This window comes from Limulus polyphemus, unplaced genomic scaffold (genome assembly GCF_000517525.1).
Source record: "Limulus polyphemus unplaced genomic scaffold, Limulus_polyphemus-2.1.2 Scaffold86, whole genome shotgun sequence".
NCBI classification, from domain to species: Eukaryota; Metazoa; Arthropoda; class Merostomata; order Xiphosura; family Limulidae; genus Limulus; species Limulus polyphemus.
In genome coordinates, this window is record NW_013665696.1 from 709,445 (window position 1) to 714,334 (window position 4,890).

Consider the following 4,890-nt stretch of genomic DNA (forward strand, 5'->3'; position numbering starts at 1 on the left):
ATACACGAAGTTCTGTGTTCAAATGGGTTAACTTTTTAGTGTTGTGTTTTAACAGAATATCCTTTCATTATAATATACATTAAGTTCTGTATGTTAATGCGTTCAATGTCAGGTGTTCAGTTTTAGCAAATGACTCTTTCATTGTTATGAAACATCTTCTGTGTATCAGTGCGTTGAGTATCAAGTGCTATGTTTTTAGAAAATATTTTCGTTGTTGTATATCAACTTCTGAATGTCAGTGAGCGTTGTGTTTTTACAGATGACAATATTTGTGAGTTAGTGCTGTGAATGTCAAGTATTATGTTTTTATAGGTGACAATATTTGTGTGTTAGCGCTGTGAATGTCAAAGTATTATGTTTTTATAGGTGACAATATTTGTGTGTTAGTGCTGTGAATGTCAAGTACTATGTTTTTATAGGTGACTGTTTCGTTGTTATATATCATGTTTTTTGTCACTGTGGCGGACGTCAGGAATTGTGTGTTTTTACAAGACACCGTTACACCTTTATACATGTTCTGTGTGTCACTGTGGCGGATGCCAGGAATTATATGTTTTTACAAGACATTGTTACCCCATTATACAAGTTCTGTGTGCCACATGGTGGATATCAAGGATGATATGTTTTTACGAGACACGGTAACATCGTCATATTAATTGTATGCGTCACTGATGTGGATATTCGGGATTCCCTTTACCTATGTAGATCCTTTTGGTCCGCTATAGAGAAGACTAAAGTACTATTGATCCTCCATAAATGTGTGAAACATTGTGGTTCAGTATAGAGAAAACTAAAGTACTGTTGATTCTCCATAACTGTGTGAAATATTATGGTCCAGTATAAAGAAAACTAAAGTACTGTTGGTTCTCCATAACTATGTGAAATATTATGGTACAGCATAAAGAAAACTAAAGTACTACTGATCCTCCATAAATGTGTGAAATATTATGGTACAGTATAAAGAAAACTAAAGTACTATTGATCCTCCATAAATGTGTGAAACATTGTGGTTCAGTATAGAGAAAACTAAAGTACTGTTGATTCTCCATAACTGTGTGAAATATTATGGTCCAGTATAAAGAAAACTAAAGTACTGTTGATCCTCCATAAATGTGTGAAACATTGTGGTTCAGTATAGAGAAAACTAAAGTACTGTTGATTCTCCATACCTGTGTGAAATATTATGGTCCAGTATAAAGAAAACTAAAGTACTGTTGATCCTCCATAAATGTGTGAAACATTGTGGTTCAGTATAGAGAAAACTAAAGTGCTGTTGAATTCCCAAAACTATATAAAATATTTTATACCTGTATATAAAAAATTATAAATGCTGTTGAATCCCCATAATTATGTAGAACATTTTGGTCCAGTATACATAAAAACTATAGAGGTAATGAATCACATGTTCCTTATTGGCTTAGACAGGGGCGCCAGTTGTGTATGTGTGTGAGGGGTTAGTTACATGCCCTACAAGAAGATTACAATAACCTGACAACAAAACACAGTTTTACGCTAGCACTATGCATGTTGCAACGCTATAGTACAAACTAACACCGGGCCACATGTTATTGAATTTTTATTTTAGAAAATCAAAGAGCACCCATGGGCTTAACCCTCCATTGAAATCTCTCAACCCACCCCCAGAAAATTAAATTTCCAGTGGCATAGATGCGCCTAACTGATCCTTAAATGAAAGTTTCTTTAAAAGTTATAGCATTTTCAACATTAATTTTCTTTGCTCACTTTTCTTTGTTTTGGTTTAGAATTATTCTATCAGTTCCGGGGGGGGGGGGTAAACTTATGTAGACTTCAAAACTGACATCGTCTCACGCTAGGTAGAATAAACTATTGTTATCCACAATATATCACACCCAAATTCGTGTGAGGGTGCTAAAAAACGTTTCGCATTGTACAGAAAACCACATTGCTAAACGCCCGAAACATTATAAAATATAAAAATGCTTGTCATAGAACAAACACATAAAAAAGTATGATCTGATGGTAATTCGTAACAAGTAAACTCACGATGGCTGTCTGTCAGTACTTCAGCTAGCTTTCCCTGCATGTTCAGAGTTTGAAATTGTCAGAATTTATACGACATAAAAATGTATTATTTTTCGAGACTTCCATCAAACATCCAAGAAAAAATTATTTGGTTTGAATAGTAAATTATATTTAATATATACATATATATATATAAACATACTAAAATACGTTTTCAAGCAAAAAGCAACATAATTTAGAGAAAATTTAATTTATAGAAGGTTGTAACAATAGGATTACAGAGATTTACAGCTGTAAAGCTATGGAAACATATAGATGACATGTTATCATATGTTTCTTAGTGATTTGTGTATCTACATTCCCGTTGAAAATGTCACATAATCACTTTGAACATCTACTTCTAAAAATAATTGAATTGGCTGTACCTGTTTAGGAATTTCATGTAAATTTTAGGATATAAGAATATATTCTGTTGAAATAAAACTAATGTCTAGCATTTTTCGGCTTTGAACACTTGATCATGTTCATCTCGGAGACAAAATCATTGAGAGTAGACTACTTTGTTTTAAGATGTTACATAAATTATACGTAACAACAAATATTTAGGTATATATATATATATACGCTCAGATTTCTTGTATGTGTCATATTATACAATGGTATTTTTTTTTTATCTAGGTGTCATTGATCGAGCTGGGAGAAGTAACAGAATGTCTAAGAAGAACAGAATCGGTGATTTTCCTTCCTTTCAAAAAAATTTAGATATATACCACACACTAATTGTATTAACATTTCAATATGTACTTAATTTCGAGAGTTGGAATTTCTTTTTTATTTAAAATGTTATGCATCTTTCTATGATACAATAGAGATCAATCACATATCTTGCTAGAAATATTCTTTTTTTATTTAAAAAGCACGTGAATATTTTAATAACGCAATATATATATATATAAATACATATGAAATAACAAAACTGGAGTATTACATGTTGTAAAATTAAAAGGTTTTTGAAACGAATAATTGTTGGAAAATAAAGAAATTAAAAAAACAAATTTAAACATTATATTTAATGTTTAAGTTTAGAAAAGCTTCAATTTGTTAACCATATGGTTCAAGGCTAAACTTTGTAAGGCAAAGATTAACTAGAAGTCTGAAGTTAGTCATTGATGTATATAGGGAAACATCACTGCCATTGGGATTTTGTTTTTTTATTTTGAAAAATACATTAAAATGTTACTTTGTTTTTGCTACTTCCATGTTTATTTATTTTATCGTTATATGATCTTAGGGCATTTGATTTTTTCATTCGAAAGAGCAGAAGAAAAAAAAAAAGAACCTAACTGAGAGATGGTATTGTGTCCACTTATCGTTTGTAAATGACAGAAAATAAAGTTTAAAAATTATAAAATAATAAATCATTTCTATTTCTATGCGCAACACACAAAAACCTTTCACATAACCCTAATTTTTCTTTAAATCTTCAGTTTTTATTTCAAAAATATACTAAGAACTAAAGTTAATCACATTCATTTCTAACTTTTGTGTAAATGATTACACAACATTAGTCAGAACGATAGTTTAACCACGAAAAAGAAATAGATCCATGACCTACTTTATAATTAGTATCCTGAATATGTGTGTTTGTGCGCGCCCACAAAATTGTGTGCACGTACAATTCTTTTCAGAAGATTGCGTTTGTTTAATGTTATCAAACCACTGAACAGACATACGAACAAGCCATGTGTATCGCTGTGCAAGTTCTTCAAAACAAACAAAATTATTGGTTATCTATTCATCAGTATAGTATAAAAATTATAAGAATATATAAAAACTATTTTATTATTCGTAACAGAAGTGTTAGGCAGCGGGTTTGACCCCTAACGACAACATAATACCACTACTTGACCATTATTTGGAACTTGGTAATATTAACAAAATATTTAGGTGTTCACTAGTGAGACGTGTTTTACTTGAAAAACGAAGGTAAAAATCTATAGGCTCTGGAATCCTAACAAGAATGCTTAGAAACCAGTCCCATGCCTTTCTAGTATTGTTTTAATCCTGCTTTAGCTATTAAGTTATCTTTGTTGCATTCCATTCTTTGTGTTGTTACGTCATGTACCCTTGTTGCCATTGTTTTTGAGTAACCTAAATGAGTAACAGGGTTAAATTTTAATGCTGTTAAAGGCTAGATAAAAAGTGATATACGTCTAAGGTAAAAGTGAGTTAAGGTTGTTCATTTCTTTCTTCTTTTTATTTGTTATTATGAATTTAAAGTGGTGGTTAAAAGGTATAAAAAAGTTTTAACCAAGTCTATTGAGATAGTACTTCTTTGTAGTGTCAATGTTCTTTACTACCAGATGTTGTAAGATTACTATTGAGATAGTACTTCTTTGTAGTGTAAATGTTCTTTACTACCAGATGTTGCATACCAAATGGAAAAGAAAATACCCGAACTTTACTGGTATAAATTAAATTCTAAAAAACTTGCAATAGTTCCCCCCCCCAAAAAAAAACTATAGGCTCACATATAATTTTTAGTTGCATCAACCTAACCCGTACACTCGCAACGTACTAAATTTCTCACTTAGCAAACGAATTTTGATATGTGATTTACTTTGTGGAGTAGAAATATTAAAATTTTGAATTTGGCAAGTTAAAATATAAATCTCCTCAAAATAGACTATACATGCGAATAAAGGCCGTGAAATGTGTACTGTGTGATAGCGTTACAAGGTTTGATAGATTATCATGTAGAAGTTAACATAATCGATTTAGTCATGGCCTGCGTTCTAAAGGTCTCACTTAGGACTCACAGATTTTTGAAAGAATAATATATATTTTTGCTAACTATTTCTGAAAGAACTTACCGATGAATTTGTT

General features: G+C 31.0%; 1 protein-coding gene across 2 annotated transcripts in view; it reads left to right on the top strand.

The window, feature by feature from the left end:
* The window catches only part of LOC106468237 (Krueppel-like factor 5), a 26,567-nt gene extending 23,801 nt beyond the window's left edge, over positions 1-2,766 (top strand). For both annotated transcript variants that reach the window (XM_022397192.1, XM_022397195.1), the window contains exon 3: positions 2,683-2,766. The gene's annotated coding sequence lies outside the window, so the exon portion shown is untranslated. The remainder of the gene's footprint in view (positions 1-2,682) is intronic.
* The last annotated feature ends 2,124 nt before the right edge of the window (positions 2,767-4,890 follow it).